The sequence below is a fragment of the Felis catus genome, chromosome C1, assembly GCF_018350175.1.
Source record: "Felis catus isolate Fca126 chromosome C1, F.catus_Fca126_mat1.0, whole genome shotgun sequence".
In the NCBI taxonomy this organism is placed as follows: domain Eukaryota; kingdom Metazoa; phylum Chordata; class Mammalia; order Carnivora; family Felidae; genus Felis; species Felis catus.
This window is the reverse complement of record NC_058375.1, coordinates 125,689,726-125,713,899: the sequence shown is the minus strand read 5'-3', so window position 1 is coordinate 125,713,899 and position 24,174 is coordinate 125,689,726. Positions and strand designations below refer to the sequence as shown.

The window sequence follows — 24,174 nt, the reverse complement described above, 5'->3', positions numbered from 1 at the left end:
GAGCTCACAGGCCTATTCTTCTTCACAACGTTTCTAAAGACTCCAGAATGATGTTTAAACTTCTGCCATTCTTCGTCCGTTCTTGAAGGAGTAACAATACTCCAAATAAATGCAGAGAGAAGCACAGTCAGATCCAGCAAGCAAGCACATGTCTTCATGCAGAGGTAAAGACCTCGCTTTGGGGACAGGCACCCAGCACTCCCCAGGGCCTGGCTACAGGATGTCGCAAACAGGCTGGGGAGGGTCTCCTGGCCACGGACAACATGATGATCTTCAAACAGGAAGCTTCCTATTCCAAAACCACACTAGGGCTTTTGAAATGACCCGACTCATACATGTTAATTCAAAATATTCTCAGAACTCATTTCCTTTGATTTAATATCTGAAATGGGGTTAGGGGTAGGGGTTAACATTACTTTCTCTTCTGCCCCCTATGAAATCGGTTCCTTATGAACACATTTAACGACACAGGGCAGGTTCATAATTAATGAGTTGTTTCAACATTAACACCATAAAAGAACTTGGGATGATGCCCCAAACTGTCCTTAAATCAGAATAAAGGCTGGGGCAAGGAACACACCAAAGATCACGAGGAAAACATGGGCTGGCCCACATCATGGACACCTTTAATCCAGCCCCAGAGGAAGTCTCAGAGATAATGCCCTTTGTTCTTTCTTATCCGTCTCTTCCGTCAGAGTGGCAGTCCACTAGAGGCGAGCCTAAGAGGAAACTGGAGGTGGGGTGGGAAGTGTCAAGGAGAAAGAACTAGCATATGGAGTCCTAGCACATTTAAGGGACTTTTGCATGTATCATTAATTCCTTTAATTTCCCCCCAAACCTATCAAATAATCACCCCTCCAGTTTTAAGATGAAACAGATGTCAGAGAGGTGAAGCAACTTGCCCAGAAGCACAGAACAGCAGAGTCAGAATTAGAAGCCAGGTCACCTTGGCTCAGGGCCAGTCTCTTCCTCCATGCCCACCCCCTCCCCTCCTCAGATCTTGTGAGCCAGTCTCAGCTCAAATTTCAATTGCAAGGAAAAAGGTATCCCAGGTTCAAAACGAAACAAAACAAAACTTCCCTAAGTCATAATCTCTTGGGGAGAGGGGAGAACATCAGTGAATATCCAGAAAGTCAGAAAAAAAAAAGGGAAAAAAGATCCAATTTAAAAAAACAAAAACAAAAACCCAACCCCCCAAAAACAGGTTTCAGGGGTGGAAATGAATTCTAGAAACTAGTGATGTTGGTGGGTATTCAAGTTCTACGAGGAATGTTGAACACATAGTTTGTAGTCACTTAAAAAAGGTGGTCTGTAGCACATAAGGGGTTTGCAAAGAGCCACTCACTCCAGGGAAACCTTATGCCCTTCTGGTAGGTATCCACCCTTACTTGGTCAACCAGAAAATGGTGACAGAGACACAGGAGACACAGAACTTCTGTTTCAGCAAGCCATGTGACCTGCTCTTCTACATGACTTCACCTCCAAACATGACTATCCAAGGACCTGTCCAACTGACCAAACCAGTAGTCCTCACCACTACTTTGGTCACCTATCCCATTCGTAAGAAGTAAGCATCCACCCCTAAGATTTGTTCGTTCTTTTAAAAATAATAAACATGTATATATTGCTAACACATAGGCCCTTGATTTTAATGGAAATAAATGTAAGTTAAACTGTTCACATTTTTTTCCCATACCCCACGGGTTATCCTGAGTCCCAAATTTTGGAAATCACTGGTCTGGGGGCTTGCAATGCAGTAGCCATCTGGAGCCCAGTGACCTTCACCTTCATTCCACCTGAGCCACATCCCTGATACCTTATCCAGGTCAGCTGTCTTGGTCTCCACTCCCAACACTGATGGCCTGCCCCCACACCTAAGAGTTCTGTTTCCATTTTTTAGGGCTCAGAGCTGACCCCTCCCAGATTCCCCTACCTCCCTGAGCCATTTATTACCAAAGCCCTCTCTTCCCAAGTCCTTGTCTTCCCACTCTCATCATCCAGCAAAATGCCCAACAAACCTGATCTCACGCAAGAGTCTACCTTCTCTCCTGCACTCAGACAGTTGAGCAGTACCAGAAAAAGGAGATGAATACACAGAAAGCACATGAACAGTGTTACCAGGTGACTTCACGCTCCCATCCTCCTCAGCTCTTCTGACACCAGAAACTTGGGCTTTTTCTTGTCCTCAGGGCACTCCAATTTCCCTTTATCCTCAGCCAACGATTCCAAACCGGCACCCCCTTCCCCGGGTCTATTTCCAGAAGCCTGCCTGACTTGCTTCATCCATCCACTCAACATTCCTTCATTCATTCCAACAGTGCTCAGTACTGAGCACTCCCTGTGTGTCGTGCTGTTCCCATGCTGTTCCTGTAGGAGAGAGAACTGAATCTCACAGTGCTAGCATTCTGTCAGTTGTTGGGAGGTGATGAAAATAAAACCATTACATAACAGGGAGCGGGCAGGGGCCAGAAAAATCTGGTCGTCGGATGTGACCCACTTTGCTTCCTTCCCACCTCTCCCCTTTCCAATTTTTTTTTATTGAGACAGAAATCACTTATCATTGAATTAATCCTTAAAATGTACAATTCAGTCGCATTTAGTACATTCACAATAATGTGCAACCTCCACCTCTGTCTAGTTCCAAAACATTTTAATCATCTCAAAAAGAAGCCCATTAAGTAGTTACTCCCCATTTTCCCCTTCACCCCAACTCCTGAAAACCACTAACCTGCCTTCAGTCTGTCTAGGGGGATTTACCTTTCTGGATACTTCCTGGCTGACCACAGATCTACTCCTCCAGATTTCTTCCCTCCAGGCTTCCCCCTTCTTATTCCTTCCCCTCCCTGACTTTTCTCCCCTCCCCTCCCCCTTTCCTCTTTCTCCCCCTTCCCACAGGCCTCTTCCCTCCTCCTGCATGTAATGATCCTTCACCTAATGCGGTGGTCCTGAGACCCGAGACCAGCTCCTGACTACATCTTCAAAATCCCCTTTTGAGCTGGCTCTTTCATTCTTTAAAACCACCTTGACCCTAAGTCCTCCTGCCCTCAAGACAGCTCCAATACCCTCCCTTCTCTTCTCAGCCTCTGATTCATTTGGTGGAATTTGCAAAGGTCTTCAGAGATTTCCACATTAAAAACTTAGGCAGCCTCATCTCACCAGAGCCCTTTGGTCATGTAATGCATGTGGACTTTGGTAACTGTGACTTCTCTGTGCCTCACTTTGCTCAGCTGTGAAATGGGGATCAGAACACTTACCTCATAGGGCTTCTATGAAGAAGAAGCAAAAGTACCCAAAGTGCTCACAAATATGCCCAACACCCCGGAAGGGCTCAAAAAAATGTTATCACTACAATGAGGATTATCCATCTCATAAAACCCATGTTCTGCTCTGGCAGGACCAGGCCTCTCTAGATATTCCCACAGGGTTTCCTTCTGGCTTAGCCTCCAGGGACTGTCTCTCCCAGGGTAACACTGTTTTCAGGGTGATGTCATACACTCTCTAGGCTTTAACCACCACCTGATATGAGCAATGCCTAACCCACACTGACCCCGGTCCTTAGCCTTCCAGACTCAGCCCAGCTTTGCACTCCTGTGGAAGTACCTAGGATGCCTTGAATTTACCATGTCCAAAGATAAGAGTCACCCTCCCCTCTCACCCCTCCAGCCTCCTTTCTTTCCCTGCACCTCCACTTCAAGTTGCCATGATCCCTTGCTGAGACCACCACAGGAGCTTTTCCCCTGCCCCAACCTCATTCCTGTCCCTTCCACCCCTCACACTGCAGCCAGAACACCCCATCTGAAAATCAAAATTGCCCATGTCACTCCCTTGGTTAAACACTTTCAGGAGCTCTCCACAGTTCTCAGGAGCAAGCCCAATCACCTTCCTAGGGAAAGCCCCATCTCCAACAGCCTCTCTGCCTTGCCCTCTAGAGGTGCTCCAGGAACAGCTGACCACTGAAGCAATGCCGGAGTTATCCCACATTATCTCTGAGAGTTATCTCCCTGCCTGGCATGCCTTTTCCACCTGATGTCCCCAAATTCGGCAGCACATTTTTCAAGGCTCAGCTGAGGCATCATCTGCAAGGAAGTTTTCCCTTATGCCCCAGATTAGACAAAGCACTCTTTCCACCTGACAATGCCCACCATTAGATGTTTATGGATCTGTCTTCCTCTTGAGACTACAAGCTCCCCGGAAGACCCTATGGATTCTCATCCATCCATCCATCCATCCATCCATCCATCCACCCACCCATTCAACAAAAACACCCCAGAGCCTACACTAATCCAGACACTAGGAATACAAGTTAACAAGGCAAACATGGTTGCTGCCCTCAAGCAGCTGACAGTCCAGCAAAGGTGACAACAAGAAGGTGTGATGCCCCACCCCCACCCCCACCACATACACAAACACACCACAGGAGCTACAGTGTGGGTTCTAAAGCCAGGCTCCCGGGGTTCAAATCCTGGTTCCACCACATGCTAACTGTAAAACCTGGACAAGTTACTTCACTTCTCAGTATCACGGTTTCCTAATCTCTAAAACTAGGACAATTGTACCTACCTTACAGGGTTTTTTGGGGAGATTAAAAGAGCTAACAGATATAAATCAAAGGGAAGTATCCATAACTCCCGGGCACATAACAAACACTGACAAGACTCAGCTGTTCTTATTACTATGGGAACAAGGGGAATGTTTATGAGAGGCCCCCACTGTAGACACAGGGTCAGACATTGCACTCACCTTTGTGTCCCTATGCCTGACCTCTAAGTACTCAGTAAATGTTTGCTGAGCCCTACAAAGACGGTTTGGTGGCTCAGCATCAAAGACTTATAGAGCTGGAAGTCACGCTGGAGAGCATCTGACCCAACTTGCCCACTTTTGCAGAAGAGACAGGGGCTCACAGAGCTAGTTAGTGGCAGGGAAAGCATGAGCCTTCAGACCTCTGACTTCCCAGCTGATCTTTCCTCCTCCATTTCCAGAAGACCCTTGTTACCCAAGCCAGCACAGCTGTTCTGCAGCTTCCACAATCTGTCACTTCCCACAGTAGAAAGGCTGCTGTTTGCTACCTAGGCCACTTCATTTATCCCCTGCTTCCCCTTCTCACAGTTCTCCTCCAGCCCTGTTTTCTTGTTTGTCTTGTGGATCTGTAGTTTTTACAGTCTGGAAGTTAGAAAGACAACAACCAGAGATTGTTGTATTCTTCAGGGAGCGGCTTAAACAAACCACAGGAGCAGGTGCAAATCCCTGAGCCCCCTGCCCCCCAGTGTCCATCTCTCCTGGCCCACTGGTCACTCCTGATGGCGGAAGGCTTCATCACCGAAGGTTTCATTTGTTCACTCGGGGACTGTCTTTTAGGGGTGTTCCAAGGTTCAGAAGGCAGAGCCCCAAGGCACTTGGGTATAGAAGGAAGGCCAAGTAACAGCTCTCAATTGGAAGTCAAGTCCCAAATTTCCAACCACATACCTCTTACCCATCTGCCTGCAGGGTCTAGGTTTCCAGCAGTGCCTTTGAATGGCATGTCATTCTTTGACACCGCTGACTTGATGAATGGCAATCCGGCAGGACTTTTTTAGGGGCCTGGTGTTTACAGAACTGCTGTTAGGAAACTTTTGCTTTCACACCTCAATGGGCCTAGAAGGCAGCAAGAGAATGACATAGGGAATAAATAATCCTGGGGAGCTATGTGATGTTCTCTATTACTTTTCATGGTTGGGCTGTAATGTCAGTTATAAGTACCTTGAGCTTCATTTATCTTTTGTCTGCACCTCTGCTGAGTGTGTTCACATGTGTGTGTCTGAGGCTCACAGAGGCACAGAGGCTCATCACAAGCCGTAATGTCCAATACTGGCAGTGCTATATATTCAAGTGCTGGGATTTCATTTTAACATCCCACAGTAATGATTATCCCACACAAATCTGCCTTGATAATAACAGTCATGGACAGAGTGCTAAAAACAGGGGTAGTAAATTTCATCTACACACCTCACTATGGAAGAATCTACTATTTCACTCTGTATCATCACAGCTACTGGCTATGAAGATGTTTGCCTGGATATGAGAGTTTATGAGTCTCACTTTATCTTTCTTATAAATGCTAAAGCAGACCCCTTCTTTTAAACAAATAATGGAAAACCACTTTTGAGGAAGAGAAAAACCATCTGCCTTCCCAAGAAAACCCTTTCTACATTTTTATATGAAAGAACATCCCTAGGAGACATTTCTCTTGCCAAAGGGAACTTTTACCTAGCCTCAGAGGCATTTCTCTTTGGCTCTATACCTAGCGTAAAACTCCTCTTTAGAAGGTTATTCAGTGTATGCCTGACCAACTCATCTGTAGATGAGGCAACCTGATCTAATACATCTCATGGAGAACAGGCAGGCCTTGGAACCAGAGCCCTGAATTAAACTCCCAATCTGCACTTTATTAGCAAGGGGGCCATAACTACCACGGATGCCTATAATCCCAGCATAATCATTACTAGCATCCTCTTTTACACTCAAAAGTGTTCAGATTTGGATGATAAAATAATATGGCCACCTGACAATCATGTGAGTCACTGCAGATGAGACACTTAACTTCTCCGAACCTCGTTTCACATTTGTTAAATGAAAAAAAGGGAATCTAATTTACAGGACTGTCATCAGCATGAAATTAGACAATATGCTCCAGGCTTGGTTCCCAGGAGTGCTTGGTATTTCCCCTGAACACCAGCTAAATGCTCAAGAGGTCCACTTTTAGAGGTATTACTCTGTATGGGAGGTCCTCACCTTCCGATTGTCTGTTTGAAGACGGCACATAGATGTTCCACTTTTCATTGTGATAAGATCTATGAAATGGTAACAGGATCTATCTGAACCCGGCAGCTGCACATTTAACTCTGTCATTCACCTGACCAGGAGATGAATCACTCATGGATATTTAAGTTCCTGTCCTCCAGGTCTTTTGCATGTTTTTGATTCTTTCCACAAAGTCAGGATTAAGATCAAAATTCATACTACACCAGACCAAGTGAATGGGGCTCAAAATGGGAGGGGAGAGGTAAGAGAGCCTTCAAAATGAGCAAAAAATCACCACTCCTCAGCCAATGAAGTTGGTGAATTTCCTGCTCTCTCAAACTTTTCCCCAAAAGAATCCTGGCCTATGGATCCAATGTAGGGCAGTTTCCTTGATAAAAGGATCTGAGGTATCTCACTTTAAAAATCAGGCCGGGAGCGCCTGGGTGGATCAGTTGGTTAAGCATCCAACTTCAGCTCAGGTCATGATCTCACAGTTTGTGGGCTTGAGCCCCCATCAGGCTCTCTGCAGTCAGCTCAGAGCCTGGAGCCTGCTTCAGATTCTGAGTCTCCTTCTCTCTCTGCCCCTCCCTCACTCATGCTCTCGCACTCTGTCTCTCTCAAAAATAAATAAACATCAAAAAATAAAATAAAAATCAGGCCAAATGATGGATCTAGAGGGTATATATGCCAAGCAAAATAAGTCAGTCAGAGAAAGACAAATAACGTATTTCATTTACTCATATGTGGAATTTAAGAAACAACGAAGAAAAAAAAGAGAGAAACCAAAAAACAGACTCTAAACTACAGAGAATAAACCGATGGTTACCAGAGGGGAGGTGGGTGGGGGCACAGGTGTAATAGGTGAAAGGGACTAACATCATACACATCATGCTGAGCACTGAATACCGTAGAATTGTTGGCCACCATATTGTACACCTGACACTAATAGAACATTGTATGTTAAGTATATTGGAATTAAAATAAAAAATAATAAGCAGGCTACGCATAAAAACTTACTTAAAACTTAAAAAAACCAAAATTAGGCCAAGTGGTACCCCCAATTTTGCATATAAATCTACAGCAGTTGGTAGCTCACGATCAATAGAATGTTACTGTTCCCTTTTCCAAAGAGACGGAGAGAGTGAGAGAGACTCTGTCACTTCATTAATAAGTTTGTTACATACACATATGTTCTCCTCAGTCCAACACGACAGAAACGTTATCAGGTAACGGCGGGGGGCAGGGGTAGGCAGCTCCATGAGAAATGTGAGCAATCACTAAACCCACAGGAAAAAGGAGGTTAAAAATTTGAAACTACTCAGTTCCAATCTTCAGCATATGTTTTTCAAACAAAGAATAAAAAAATGTTATTCCCATTACTATGTAATATGGCTGTCCAGGATATTAATGTTGTATGCGTGAAGATTCCTCCCGACGCTCAACTTCTAAAAAATTAGAAAGGAAATGTTCAGCATTTTCATGCTCTAAATATAGACTTAGAAGCTGTGAGAGGAAAAAGATGCACATGGCAGCACAATGACTCTGTGTCTGGAGGACAGCAAAGAACAGTGCAGTGGGCTCTTCCATGGCAAACTCATTTCCTACTGAGAAGTTTCCAGAAACAGAAAAAGGTTGAGGCCATTCCCAGAAATCCAGTTACAGTTACAGCACAGCACCCTCTAAGGCTAGGCTCACTGGGTGGCAAGGCAGCAATGAGACCATCCATGGAGCTTCTACCTGGACCCCAAACCCTAACTTCTAGGAAATGCCCCTCCCCCACAAGCCATACAGTAACAGAAGAACACCCCTGACAGCCATTTGTGCAACACATTTCTTAGGCAAGGGGCATTTCTTAGAGTTGTGTCGTGATTATGTAACTCTGAAGCAGACAAAGAGGAAGACAGAAGTTCTTATGTACATAGGGAATTTTCTTGCGGAATGTCTGTGGTTTTTCTCTACTTGAAAAACTGAACCAGAAATCACACTTCTGTTTAGGATTCAGATAACCAGTATGTTCTGGCTTTAAATGCATCACGTACCTTGTACTGATCAATACAGCCTTGCCAGAGGAATGTTCTGACAAACTTGTCTCCTCATGTCTGATAAAAGAATGAGCCAAGGGTGAATCAAGCTCATTCTTTTGACCAGGTCTGGTCTAAGAAGAAAATAAGCCAATTGGAGATAAACCCACATCCCTTCCACACCCATATCTGGCAGTCCTGGGGAAAGGCCATGTTAAGAGGCCTTGTCAACTACCAAGATACAGAAGAGAGAGGACAGCGACAGCACCATCCAGAGCACTCTACCATTCTACACTGGGATTTCCGCACCATCAATCCCCTTGGCAGACTGGGAAGATCTATGGACCCCTTCTCAGGACTTTTTAAATGCATAAAATGAAACACACAGGATTAAGGAGGAAGTCAATTATATTTAAATACAGTTACCAAAATATTTTTTCAGTTGTGATATAATAACACATATGCTCCTTTATTCATTCATTAAATAACACTATCTAGCAGCAGGTGTAATAGCCACCATAGTTTTAAAGTCATAATGAGTATTGATATTTTCAGATATCTGTCAGACATCTATGATATGAAAACATTGAATTTCTACGGGTGACAAAGTCATAGACAATACCAATATTACTGCAATTTATAGCCAATATTCAAGAGCTAAGGACTGCTCCATGTTGGTTGGAGGTTAGTGAAAATCAAGATGTGAATATTTTCCCATGAAAGTTCACAGCTTGAGCTTGAAACCTGACAGAGTGGACTGCAGTAGTTCATATGAAACTTATGTGATAATCTGATTTCATTCTCTATTCCTATGGCTCTTCCACAGGAGAGAATGATGAGGAGACCCACAAGCAAGCCCTGGCCCAGCAGGTACCAGAAACCACAAACAGAGCAGGTGGAGGTGGGGGCAGGGGGAGGGTCTGCACCATGGAGAGTCCACCACCCACAGACAGAAGCAGTATGGGGCCAACATCTCTATTCCTTTTTTCAAGGTCAGCTACACAAAAGGCAGGAGACACGTTTTTTTTTTTCTAAATGGTTAGTGCCAAGAGTATTTAATTCAGTTGAATCATTAGGCTACAGGAAAAAATGACTTTACAAATGACTTCTCCTAGTGCTGTGTTCTAAACTCTATCAGCCTTAAAGTCCCCAGCTTATACAAACTTCTAATATCCCTTTACTAACTGAAATCAAATTCTTAGATAACCCTCCTAAACACAATTTCAAACATATATACTTGTTGCCCTAAGAGTAACATAAATGAGAATAAAAGGAAAATAACTGATAACAAACCTAACGTGTATTTCCATATGCAAATAGTTGGGCAAGACAAATCTAGAAGTCATAATGGGGTCATTAGATGCTTGTGTATTAATGTCAAATAAAAAAAAACAAACGGGTCAGCTACAAATGTGGACTGACACGGGTAACATGGTGATGCCATGGGTGGTATGTTTTTCCAAAATGGAAAACACCTCTTGGTAAATTTCCCAACAAAACAAAGCACAATCCTTCTTCTTCAGCTGAGAAAGTCAATGCTAAGTAAAACATACAAAATGTTCTTTGTTTTCTTTTAAAATAGGTTTCTAGGTTCTGGTAGTAAACAGGCTTTGTTGTCCATGACTGTCTCATAGTGGGACATGGGATACATTTTGGAGTGCAAGACTGTCCTACCCATCATAGATGGTTAGCATCCTGGGTCCCCACCAATAAATGCTAGTAGCACTCCTCAATCATTAACAACCAAAACTACCCCCAGAAATTTCTAAAAAGCCCCCCATAAGACTCCCTGGAGCTAGCCCAAATCCACAACGCAATTTCCAGTTCTGGCCACTTCTGGGTGATGTCAAGCTGGGCCACTGAAGAGATACTGCCCAGGAAACTGGAATTTGTGTTACAAGGGAAAGACTAGTCTTGCTGGGTGGCTTCCCCTGTAGCTAATGAATGCTATTACCAAGAGTCCTGTCCTTGGGACAAAAAAAAAAAAAAAAACACACACACACAAAGCAGGGGGAGAATTAAGATGGACTGTGGCCTCCTGCTCCTGGAGCCCTAATGTGAATTCTCCACTTTTATTGAAGCAAGCTCCATCAGGTTTCTGTTGCCAGAAGGGTCTTACTAATAACAACTGTCCAACCACCCACCTGAACTAAGGGAGGCAGCTAGGATCAAAAATACTCAGGAGAGGTGCGCCTGGGTGGCTCAGTCTGTTAAGCATCTGACTTCGGCTCAGGACGTGATCTCACGGTTTGTGAGTGTGAGCCCCGTGTCCAGCTCTGTGCTGACAGCTTGGAGCCTGGAGCCTGGAGCCGGCTTTGGATTCTGTGTCTCCTGTGCTCTCCCATGTGTTCTCTCTGTCTCTCCCAAAAATAAATATTAAAAATTTAAAAAAAAATTCTCAGGAGAATCTATTCTAATGTCAAAGAAGCTACCTCATTTGGGGGACAGTTCTCAGATTTTACGTAAACTCTCCATGCTATAGTTGAAGCTCATTTGTTTTGATTTCTTTTTTACTGCCAATAAATAAGTGAGCCAGTGACCATTCTTCACCTGGCATTTCAGATTCTAGAAAGATATATCCAGATCATTCTGAAACCCTTCCTGCCTCAGCTCCTTCTCATCAATCACGTTAGCCCTACAACATAAATAACACTTTTGTCCTTCCTTGACAGAGTTGGAAAATTTAAGTGTGAGAAAAATTTGGCCTTTAAGGGCCCAATGGGGGGGTCTGAATGAAAAAAACACTTTTTTCCCCAAAGTGTTTCCAACCCCAAAAGTCCATGATTTAATGTGTTTAAATTGTATTATGCTCAGGAATAATAGCACCCTAATTCAGAAATGTGGCAATAAGGACCAGTTGCCAGAAAGGTGTGGTGAAAGAGGCCAGGATCACTGTTTCTCTACCTCTTCCACTAATGGACTCCATTATATTACAAAAAAAAGCACTGCTGCAATCTAATGAATAAATAACTAGCACTTGAATGGAATTTGTGTCCATTTTAATTCCAGCTAGTTTCCACAAGAAAGCCTCATTTACATTTGAAAAGGGGGGAGGGGGTGGATAAGATTTCTTAAAATGAAACATTTATTTATTTATTTAAAATTTCTAATGTTTATTTATTTTTGAGGGAGAGAGAGAGAGAGAGAGAGAGAGAGAGAGAGAGAGAGACAGAGCTCGAGCAGGGGAGGGGAGAGAGAGAGGGGGAAACAGCATCCGAAGCAGGCTCCAGGCTCTGAGCCATCAGCACAGAGCTCGACACGGGGCTCGAACTCACAGACGGTGATATCATGACCCGAGCCGAAGTCAGAAGCGCTCAACCGACTGAGCCACCCAGGCGCCCCATAAATGAAACATTTTAGAAATGGTTAAAAAGTTTCCTATATAACCCAGTCGGGTATAATGTTAAATCACAAAAACTTAATTGTTGAATCTAAGTTAATAGAAAAGAAAGTCTGAGTGTGACCCAGGAAAAGAAGTAGTTTTCACATGTGCCAGATTTGTTTAGTGTAACCTGCAGAAGAGTATCAGGAGAGCTAAAGGTCACCTGAACAGTGTCTTCTAAATGGAGGTTTGCAACTCACTGATGGGTTATGAAATCAATTCAGTGCAAGGGTCAGAAAACATTTTCTTCAAGAGCCAGGTAGTAAATACTTTAGGCTGTGCAGGCCAGATGATCTCTGTCACAATTACTCAACTCTGCCATTGGAACTTGAAAGCAGCGACAAAAAATACACGAACAAATAGGAGTAGCTGTGTTCTAATAAAACTTTATTTACAAAATAAGCAGCAGGCCATAGTGCTGTCTCCTGACCAGCACTTTTTAAGTGAATGGAATGGAATGGAATGGAATGGAATGGAATGGAATGGAATGGAATGGAATGGAATGGAATGGAATGGAATGGAATGGAATGAAATAGAATAGAATAGAATAGAATAGAATAGAATAGAATAGAATAGAATAGATCTTTTCTAAGTTTATTTATTTATTTTGAGAGAGAGAGATAGACAGTGCAGGAAGGGCAGAGAATGAGGGAGAGAGAGAATCCCAAGCAGTCTCTGTGCTGTCAGTTCACAGCCTGATAACAGGACTCAAACCCACAAACTGTGATATCATAATCTAAGCCAAAATCAAGACACCAGGCCCCCCTGGAATAGAAAACATCTGAGGACATCAGTGGCAGGGGAGTAGCTACCGTTTCTTGAAACTCTTCCTACTGTTATATACATGTATATGTGAGTTAAGAGTTAATATGTGTTTATTACTGTAGGTTGGGGTCAAACTCACTGTACTAGAAATAACAAATACTTTGAAGAGGAAAAGCAAGTCTGCTTTGGACTTAAACTGATAAGAATTTAAAGGACATTCAGGTGAGAAAGAAAAGAAAAGAAAAGAAAAAAGAAAAGAAAAGAAAAGAAAAGAAAAGAAAAGAAAAGAAAAGAAAAGAAAAGGAAAGAAAGAAAGAAAAGAAAGAGAAAGGAAGAGAGAGAAAGAAAAAGAAAAGAAAAGAAAAAAGAAAGAGGGTAGATACAATGGGCAAGTTCTCCAGCCTAAACTATAACCTTAAAAGAATATTTTAAAATGTATTAAATGTGTTACAAGAATATTAATTAGGGGTGCCTGGGTGGCTCAGTCGGTTAAGTATCACACTTCAGCTCAGGTCATGATCTCGCAGTCCGTGAGTTCAAGCCTCACATCGGGCTCTTGGGCTGGACAGCTCAAATCCTGGAACCTGCTTCAAATTCTGTGTCTCCCTCTTTCTCTGCCCCTCCCCCCCAAAATAAACATTAAAAAATAAAAATATTAGTTATGAGTAGTCCAAAATGATATTCAAACAGACATTAAAAATACTTCTTATGCTATTCAAACATCTGAGACGAGGGGTGTATCAGTTAGCAGTTGCTGTGTAACAAAGCTCCCTAGAACTCAGTGGCTTGAAACAACAATCAGCGATTATTTCTACAGCTCTACAGGTCAGCTGAATGGTTCTGGTGATCTAGGACAGATTCACCTGACCTTGCCAAGGCATGTTCAGGAGACTCTAAGCACCCAACAGTTCAGCTGGAGGCTGGCTGGTCCAGGATGGCCTCAGCTGACACAGGTTGGCTCATCCCGTGTGTCTCTCAGAACTCTCCATTAGGCTAGCCTAGGCATGTTTGCCAGGTGGTGGCAGGGATCTAAGAGAGCAAGTCCAGCTGTGTAAAAGGCAATCAGAAACATGCAGGCTCTTTTAAACTTGTTCACAGGATATTTGCTAACATCCCACTAGCCAAAGCATCACATGGCCAATCCCAGTGGTGGGGGAGGGAAGAAAAGGGGACTATAGAGTTATAAGGCAAAAAGTGTAGAGACAGGGAGGCCATTAACTGGGGCCATCAGTGCAATTAATCTACCACAGGCAATATTTATTGTCTGTTATCATGTTGGCAGAAGCAGAGAAATTTACATTATTTTACATTTCCCTTACCATTTCTCATTTTGTTTTTCCATTATCACTTCTGAGGCAGAAAGACAGAGTGAAAAGAACACAGACTTCACAATCAGTGAGATCCACTTTTGCATTCTGGCTTCATGACCCTGGGCAAGTTTCCTTAGTACCTCAGTTTCCTCACAGAAGTAGGACTGGTGATAATTACACAAGGCTGGACACATAAATGTGCATAGCTCAATGTCCAACCAAAGCAGGACTCAAATCCTAAATACAGTGTTTTGCAAATAGCTGACTTTAATATATTCAAAAAGATGAGGGGAACTTGCCTAAATTTCCTATGACAGTAAAGTTCCTCAACAGAAAGAAGGAGATCTACATAAACAGTAAAACAAACAAACAAACAAAACACAATTCTTTACAAAGAGTTTAGAGCACTGTGGGAGGCAGAAAAATGGCCCCAGAGATGTTCACGTCCTAATCCCTGGAACCTGTGAACACACTACCTTACAGGACACACAGGATTACCTTAAGGACCTTGAGATGAGATTATCCTGGATTATCCGGGAGGGACCAATCTAATCACATAGATCCTTAATATCAGAGAACCTTTCCCAGCTATCATCAGAGAGCCAGGTTGATGGCAGAGGGACAAGGACTCAGCTCAGCATCACTGGTTCTGACCTCGGAGGAAGGGGGCACAAGCCTATGAATGTGGGTGGCCTCTAGAAACTGAAAGAGGCAAGGAAGTGGATTCTTCCCTAGAGTTTCCAGAAGAAGTGGACACTTGGTCTTAGCCGAAGGGGCCTGTGTTGTCTCTCTGACCTACTGAAATATAAAACAATAAATCTGTGTGGCTTTAAGCCACTAAATTTGTGGTTATATATAGAAAGATTGCATAATCTTATAATCTTCATACTAAAGGCTGACGATGAGGAAACAGAAAAGTCTCTCTCAAAGTCACTGGAGTGGGAGGAAGAAACCGGAACTCGGAGAACACTAACCAGGCACGGCATCAAAAATGGAAAGCTGTATCTGATTCTGTTTTAGGGGCAATTAGAGAAAAGGCACTATGATAGAATAAGCAACTCATTATCATGGAAAACACTTTACTGCAGTCTATAGGAGAGTGTAATAAAATCATTAGCCATACAATCTCCAAAGACATCCTAGCTACAGCTGATAAGCCTGTGCTAGGAGAAAAACAGTATTAACAAAATCCTTCCACACCAACTTTCTGGAGACTTCTTTTAACTGAGGGCTACTCCAGATCTGCAGCTCCAATCTGACCACTCCTACTTCTTGTTGTAGATAACAGAACAATGAGGCAAAGAGTGCTAACATCGTAGACATGAATACACACACAATTTCACACAGTAGTACCAGTTTGTTGGGTTTCATGAGCCCAAGAATTGTGCTCTCACTATGGAAAAAATGTCCACAAAAAGTCCTCTGATTGATTTAGACAACAGAACTGTAAACAAGCACAACCAAAGAGGCCCTCAAAACTAGGAAAACACCTAGAATATTAAGGACAGATTAAGGAAAGAAGAGTTAGATAAGCATGCTGAACCCAGCCAAGAAGGCATACTAGAAGAATCCCACGTAGGTAGGAGAAGCTAAGAGATGCCTCGTATGACACATGAAGAACCAGAATCACAGAACGTTGAACTGACCTGCATGGAGACAGCCGGCTAACTGCAGACAGGCCCGCCTGTCACGGTGGAAGTTTACCCAGGATGCCAGGATGCCCAGCTGATTATGTGAGCGGCCAGGGGCACAGGCCCTGTGGGAGGGTGCCTTCTAGAGCTCTGTACTCCTTTCTGAGAAGTCCTTGGGGCTAGATGCATTGTTTTTTTTTAGCCAACCTAGGAAACAACTTTCCCTTTCTGAAGCTTATTGGACCTCAGAAAAGCAAATAAGAAACAAAAAAAGGAATGGTGAAACTATAGAAGAAAAATGGTAACATTCACCTAAGAGAATTACATCTGTATGTCCTAAATGATGGCTAGTGAAAGATCACCCACATAATGTCCCCTGGGGAGGCCCTTCCCCTCCAAATCCCCACTTAGTTCTGCCTCTAACCCCAGTGGCTCTGAAAAATTACAGGAGAGGGGGTGAGGGAAATCCCACAGAAATAGGAAAGAAATATCAAGAAATGCACCGAAGGAACACAGAAAGATCCTACTTAGCATGAGGCAGAGGTGGAGCTCTCCTAAAAAAACATGCATAAGAGAAAGAGTCGGTCATGTAGAAAACTCACTGGCAGGAGAACTAGTAAATTAAAAAAATCGGAAGTGAAAATAACAGATGGTTAAAAAAAAAAAAAAGGACCTACAAGGAGATTGATATCAAACTGCCTGTTCTTTTAATGTAGTTATTTGGTGGGGAAGCTGTAATGAACGTATGTACACAGAATTTGGCCCAGCTTGCGGCAGGGTAAATCCTTAGCCTCGTTCCCCAGGGCACTGTGCCACATAACCACAGAACTCCGCGAGCCTGGTCATCTTCTGCTCTTTGAATCTCAAGTTCCCAAAGGAAAAAACAGCTTCACTAGGGGAAACAGGTTATTTCTAGGCGGAGTAGTAAGGACCAAGGCTTTTTATTTCTAAATATACAAAAATAAACATCCCAGAAGAATAGTGATAATAGAGGGTTGGTTCCTCTTAGGTAAGCATTTCAACTGTCTACTACAGGGAGTCTACCAGCAAAAGCAAAAACAACTTGAGTTTTCCTCAATCTTTTTTTATTCAGTAAGGGAATTTTCTTTCTTCATGCCACACCTCCTTTGCCATATGTATGGGATTATACAACTTTAGGACTGAACAGAACTTTGGAGCTCATTCAATCCCCTCTTACTTTTCCACAGAAGAACTGAGGCCCAAAGTGGTCACAAGGGCTGACTTAATGTGTTCTTCATTTGCATACTGCCTCCTAACTGAACTTAACTCTTCTGTGTGGCCCTGACCAGGCCTAGACTTTAAACTCCTTGAGCACCTAGGGACTACTTATTAACCAGAAACACTCAGAATCTGGAACAGGCAGGAGCCCCGGGATGCCCAATGCAATGCTAGTCATACGCAAGGAATAAAACGAAAGGAAATGGTGCTTGCTGTTGCGTCCAACTGGAAGATTCCACCAAGTATGGTAATTCCAGTGGTCAAACGAATATTTTTCAGGGCCTCAGCAATCCTTCCAGGAATCCACAGACACTGTGGGATTGTCCTCATGGGCCCTTTATTAGAAGCCCTGAGGCCTCTGCCAGGTCACCCCTTGCCTACCCCATGCTCCTATAGAATGGAAATCAATGCTTAGTGGGGCCAGAAGCCCTGAGACACACATAGACAGAGAGACAGAAACAGACAGACAGACAGACAGACACACACACACACACACACACACACACACACACACACACAGAAAAGGAGAGAGAGAGAATTTAAGAGTGAAATGTAAAATCGATTCCAGACTGTATTCTTAAAATGTCAAACTTAACATTCAGAAGGGAATACCTCACTTAAAGGTATAATATAAGTTGCTCAGATTCTCCCACATGGGGATGGTAAAAAGATGTGGACATACCACCTGCTCCCCACCAGATTCCAAGGTGAAGTAAGATGTGTGCCTACAGGGGGTTCTAGGAGTGGGAGAGACAGATGTCAAATGACAAACTATCACATTTGCTTCCTGAATCATTTCTGAAGACAAAGCAGGTACACATCTGTTATCAGTTGTTATCAATGGCTCCTATAGACCAAGGGTCAGAAGTGAAACCCAGCTTTGTCATTACTGCCCACTGGCTGATAAGCCCTTCTCCCTCTGCACCTCTATGCCCTCAGCTAGAAAGAGAAGGAATCAGGAGGGATCTCCCTGAGCTGCTTTTCAACCCCTGAGTGTCTAAGCTTCCTCTTGGTTTTGGTTGGAAAGCAAGGGCTGGCTGGAACAGGGTGAGCTTGCTAGCCTTAACTAAGCATAGTGCAGCTAATATGGACTCCGGACCTAGACCACCTGGGTTCGAATCCTGGCCCACCTGTACGTGACCTGGGCCAGGTTTCACGACCTTGCAAAGGTCTCAGTCTCCCAACATATAAAATGGGAATAACAATAGTATCCACCTTACTGTGGTAGCAAAGAGTAAAGGAAATACAAAAGAAACATTTGCAACCATGTCAATTACAGAAGGTAATTTTTTTTCATCCCATCTCTATTTTCTTGCTCACCTCTTCTTGACACTTCTCCACTAAGACACATAATATCTGTGATGATCACCAACACAACACACTTCCATGGGTGGACTGAGACATGAAAGACTATTATACTTCCAAAACTATTATAGTGGAAGACTGTTCTGTGTAGGATACTTATGAAAAGCATCTCACCAGCATGACAGGACTTAGAAGCCGTCTGTGCTCAGAACTACAACACTAAGGACTGCAGCTTAGACAGGAGTGGGTGGGTGGCACACGTTCCCTCCAGGGCCAGCCACAAAAATCACAGAGGGATGCAAAAGTGACGCTGTTATTCTATTCTAGAGGTAAAAAGTGAATCAAATGCAAACACCAGTATTTAACTCCTGCAAGTAATAAAGTACTTAGATACACCTCACTCCTAAATTCATGCCATAGCCAACAGGGTTGAGAAATACTCCTTAGCCATCGTATATAACCTCCCCAGCTGGGGCCAAGGTCCAGCAGGCCTTAACACAAGCATCGCAGGGTGGGGGCGGTTTACAGGGAAAACCCCACCAAACCCAGCCATGAAAGCTGATCCCCATGGCCTGTCCAGATTTTTCAGACCTGACAAACGGCCTCGACAGAAAGGCTCCTGTTCTCTTTGCAGAAAGTTATGTGTTCAGACAAGACAGCTCCGGGATTTTGAAGAAATAAAAGTGATTCTTCCAACCCCTCTCCTGCACACATACAGCTTTCCAGATGCGACAAAGTCGGGGAAACATGAATTTAAGCAATGAAAGAATAAATAAATAACACAGCCCAAGTGGGCAAACACAGCTCAAGTCCCCATGCTTCCAGCCAACAGAGAACATGGTTAAAAGCACTAAGGCTCCTGGGACCCAACTTGGCGACCTTCCAAGAGCTATTAGTTTGCATTAACACACTGAAAGAGAAGGTCAGATAAATTAAAAGTGAGAAGGTAATTTTGAAGAAGGACGTCTTTATACTCAGCACCGGCACAGGGCATGGCTCATGGCAGCTGCCATATAAACACTCAATGAACACACCTGCAGCTGGCAGAGGTCACGCCATGCTCAGATTTTTGATGTTGACACAAGATGCAAGATACCACAGAGACAAGACTTAGATTAGAAACTCTAAGGGGCACCGGGGGGCTCAGTCAGTTAAGTGTCCGACTTTGGCTCAGGTCATGATCTCACGGCTCGTGAGTTCAAGCCCCATGTTGGGCTCTGTGCTGACTATTCAGAGCCTGGAGTCTGCTTTGGATTCTGTGTCTCCCTCTCTCTCTGTCCTACCCCCACTAGTTCTCTCCCTCTCTCTCTTTCTCTCTCTCAAAAAAAAAAAAAAAGCATTTAAAAAAATCTTTAAAGAAAGAAACTTTAACAAGGGTCGGGAGATCTTTACTCAATTTCAAACAAATTAGAAAGTACAATTATCTTCTGGTTATTAGGAGTGACTCTATACTTCAAAGCACTTGAGAACTTTCAAGGCAGCCTAGTAAAACTTGCATTGACAAGTACCAGATTTATTTGTGACCCAAACCTCTCAACTGTCACCCACAATGGCATCCTCCCCCAATGTAAAATTATTCCCTTTCTTTTTTAAAAAGTACCTGGATTCTGGAACACATACATCTTCCTTCAGCCAAAACTATCAATTAACTGATCACCTGACACAAGGACCCTTTCTCAAACTTTGACACTCATCACAATAAACCCTCTGAGACAAAGCTCCTGGCAGTATATGCTTTCCTGACATTTACTACAATAATATCAACAAAGAAAGCCACCCCCCACCACCACCCCTCCTTTCTGGGCCCAGAAGGCCGAAAGACACAAGGAGGAGGGAATAAAATGAGTACCCACTACTTTTTACATCTCTTGGCAAGGAGCAGGGCAACTACCCACCTGGATGATCACAAGTGTCAGCGAGGACATGAACCTCCCAACCCAAGTCTTATGATGACCGCTCTATGCAGTTTTCTGGACATCTCTGCTGCACATACTGGTCACTGTCTGTCCCCTGCCAAAATCAATCTGAGGGTGACTCTGCAATGACTTAGATCCCAAGCCACATGGAGCATTTGGAAAGGTGGTGTTAAGTGAGGGACATCTACAATGGACCCTGAGGAGCCACACTTCTAAGGGAGGAACCAAAGGCCTCCCCTTGGGCTAGAATCACAGGGGGACTAGCATTTCAATGCTTTTGGAGGCCAGCTGGGCAGAAGGCTGGCTTAGTTATTTTTAAACTGAGAAACTGAATGGGAAGGGAGAAAATTTGAATTCCTGTGCTCTCCTGAAATGAGGTCCCTTCCAGCTCCAAGATGCTACTGAAGAACATTGCATAGGCACATACTTCTTTATGAGAATGTACATATACATACATACGTGTGAGTGTATATGTCTGCTCTATTCACACCTGGAACACAAAGTGCTTGAAATGTGCACTGCTGGGATCACAAAGCCCCTGGGCTGCTTTGCAGCACGGCTGGAGCACCCAGATGCCACTGACAGCTATGGGCAGAGTCTGAGCCCCCAGTCTCCCGCCATCGCAGTCCGCCTTAACACCAGCCGGCAACTGCTCCTGTGGGTGCAAACCCCCAAAGCCCCAACCCAGGCCTGCAGACTCCTTTCTCCTAGTGATTCTGGTCACAAGTGTCCCAAACCCAGGCAAGCTGGAACAAAGGTGGAGACCAAAGGAAAAGCCAGCACCCAGCTCGGCCAGAGGGTGGGTGTCAGGCAGAGGCACTCGCTTCTCCTCTTGTCGCAGCACCTAGAAGGGGCAGAAGGGTCACCCTCTTCACCCTCCTCTATCATGGCCTTTTTCAGAACCTCTCCACTTCACTCCGACTACATTGAGTTGGTAACTGGAGAAAACTAAAAAGGCCTCTAGAAAATGGAGCGTCACTCTAATCCTGACAAAGTTAAGGTTGCTTACCTCAGCCCTGAACAAGAACAAGAACAAGAAGAATTTGTAGGAAAGCAGGAAGTGGGGGTGGTGGTGAAAACTCATTTATTAAGTCAGATCTGTGATGGGCTTGCCCATCGCGAAAAACTGTTTTTTGATTTCTTGAATCAAAACAAGGCAGGTCTGATCCTGCGTCAAGGATCAGGATAAGGGTGATGCAGTAGCTAACATGGTGGTGGGTGGGGAGGGGGTGCTCGAGGAGTAAAACCCAGCCAAGTTGCTCAGGTCCTGATAATGAACACAGGCAGGGGCACCAGCCCCCCACTTGCCTCTCTTTACAATGAGATCCTGCTGCTCATGCTCGAATCTGAATTGTGTTTCCAGGTGCACCGGGCCATCCCACCGAGCCCGATACAAACCTTAGCCTTCCCCTCCCCAACTTCACAGCTCCATAAATGCCCAACCTTCCCTAAACGGGCGGCCACAGCCAGGTGCAAACAAACTGTGCCCTTCCCTGCGCCGGGCTTGGCAGTCAGAACCAGGAGCGCCGGGCTCTAGACCCCGACCCCGGCATCTGAGAACCTCAAGCATCGCCTGGTTCCCGCAGAGCACCCCGCTGGCGCTCGCAACGCGGCTGGACAATGCAAGCGCCACCTCTTCCCTCTTGCGCGCGGTAGCTACGAAACCACGGCTTTGTGTGTGACAGCAAGTGTGTGCGCGAACGTACCCAGCTCACACACCCCCTTCCACCCAGTCTGCTCCCTGCGCGAGGTCCGCGCGCTCAGCGAGTGCATAGAGAGCGGGTCCGACCGCACCGCCAGGCCTCTGGCCTCCCAGCCTCGGACCTGGCCTCGGGGAGCGAGGGATGACATCCACACCCCCGTTCCCAGCCGCGGGGGCGGTCGGCGCGAGTAGCGTCGGGAGCTGAGCAAAGGCTAGGCAGGGGCCAGGGGCACCAAAGGGCTACAGGCGGGCGCCGCGCCCCCCACCCACGCGCTCGGTCTCCCCCAACTTAGCTCGCAGCCGACCCGGAGGGGGCCGGGGCGGCTCGCGACTCGGCAGGAAGTTCCCAGGGCCGCACTGAGCATGCTCTCGGGGAGTGTGTGCGCGGGTGTGGGCTCTGCGCTCCCCGCAGCCTCTTCGGCCAGGCAGCCTGGCGGAGCGCGCGGGTGGGATCGCGGGGCCGGCGGCCGGCCCCTAGGGGTGGGGGTTTCCTCGGGCTTCCTTGGTCCCCCAGCCCGGAGGAGCTCCGGCCGCCGCATCCCTTCTCTTCTGGGCCTGGGGCCAACCTCCCTTCTTCCCCTCCCCTGGCCGGTGGCGGAGCCCGCCCTGTGCGCCCGGGTCCCGGGGACCCCAGCTCGGCCCACACCCGCAGCGCGACCCCACCAGCCTCCTCCGAGGTCCGAGCGCCCATCTGCCATCCCCGGCAGCTCGCCTCCGGTCCGCGCCACCAAAGCCTCCTCTGGTCAGTCCTTTTCCCAAAGGGCCCTGGGGGGCCTCCTGTCTCCCCTGGGGAGGGCTGCCCCGGGCAGGTGGGCGCCTCAAGGCGCGTCCCCCGCTGCACTCCCGGGTCCCGCAGAGCGGCTGCAGCCAGGGCACCCACGCAGGCGGCGGGCGGAAGCCCCTGGCCGCGCCGCCCTCGGTGCAGGCTCTCGCCGCCCGCGCTCAGCTCCCCGCGCCCTCCGTGGTCCCCTCTGCGTGCATCTCTCCGCGGGGATGGCAAGCCCGACGCGATCTCCCCGACCCAGTAGCTCTCACCTCCTTGTTGAGCAGCAGCAGTAGCAGCAGGGAGCGCCCGCCAGCCGCTGTCCCCGCGGGGCCCAAGACACGGCGGGGCACGGGGTCGCGGCGCCCCGAGCCTGCGGCGCGGCTACCTGGGTTGGATCGCGCCCGGGGCCGCCGCGGCTGCCGCCGGAGCCGCAGGGCCGCCGCCGAGCGGGCCGCGGCAGGGACGGTCTACAAACTCCCAGCCCTGGCGGGGCCGCGCGCGGCGCGTCCACACACGGCCCGGACGCGGCAGAAACACTCCTCGGGGGCTTAGCCTACCAGAGCGAGGGTCTGTCCGCAGTTTCTTCCAACACCCCCCTGCCTAACCTCTCCAACTTCTCCCCGCTTCTGGACTCTCGGCTCCTGAAGGCAAGGATTCTGGTCAGAGACGTTGGGCAAACTCCCCGCCCTCCCAGGCAGAGCGCTCAGCCAATTCGGAACGCCCCAGCTTTTCAGGGGCCGTCTGCAAACTCTCAACTCTGTGGGAGAGGACTTCTAGCAACCTTTCAATTCCGCAGCCCAAAGGGAGAAAGGAGCGAGGGAGACAGGTTAATCGTGGCCATAAATAATATTCTAGCAAGGTCAGGGTTAGTGTGCAAATGTTCATATGACGAAGCATCCTCCCGAGTGGTGCAGTCCAGGGGCTTTTAAGCACTAGGGGCATTCCAGCAGTGAAGCCCAGTGAGGGAAGACTGGGGGCTCACCCATTTACAGGTGCATGCAACTTTAATAAATGTCCTGAGGCTCAGTGTCCTTTGCAGAATGGGTTATAGGTAGCCTTCTGAGTCTACCACTTGGTTTTTTTTGACCTTGGACAAGTCACTTAGCCATTTGAATTCAGCCTCTTCATCTATGAGCATGATGCTGCCTCAGGAGTCTATTTTGGAGATGAAATAAAATATGTGAAAAGTATTTAGGTATACTTGGCATATAGTAGGCACTCAATAAATGAATCCCATCTCTCTTTCTTTTTCTTCCTTCCCTCCCTGGATTCTACAAACACTCCGGATGAGCTAGCTGAACACTGTACTATTGTAAATTCAAAACGAAATAAAACATGCCCCATGCCCTGAAGGTACCAC

General features: G+C 46.1%; 1 protein-coding gene across 2 annotated transcripts in view; it reads right to left on the bottom strand.

The window, feature by feature from the left end:
- Window positions 1-23,216, bottom strand: part of MGAT5 (alpha-1,6-mannosylglycoprotein 6-beta-N-acetylglucosaminyltransferase) — a 336,584-nt gene extending 313,368 nt beyond the window's left edge. For both annotated transcript variants that reach the window (XM_023259272.2, XM_045033706.1), the window contains exon 1: window positions 23,084-23,216. The gene's annotated coding sequence lies outside the window, so the exon portion shown is untranslated. The remainder of the gene's footprint in view (window positions 1-23,083) is intronic.
- Window positions 23,217-24,174: the final 958 nt, after the last annotated feature.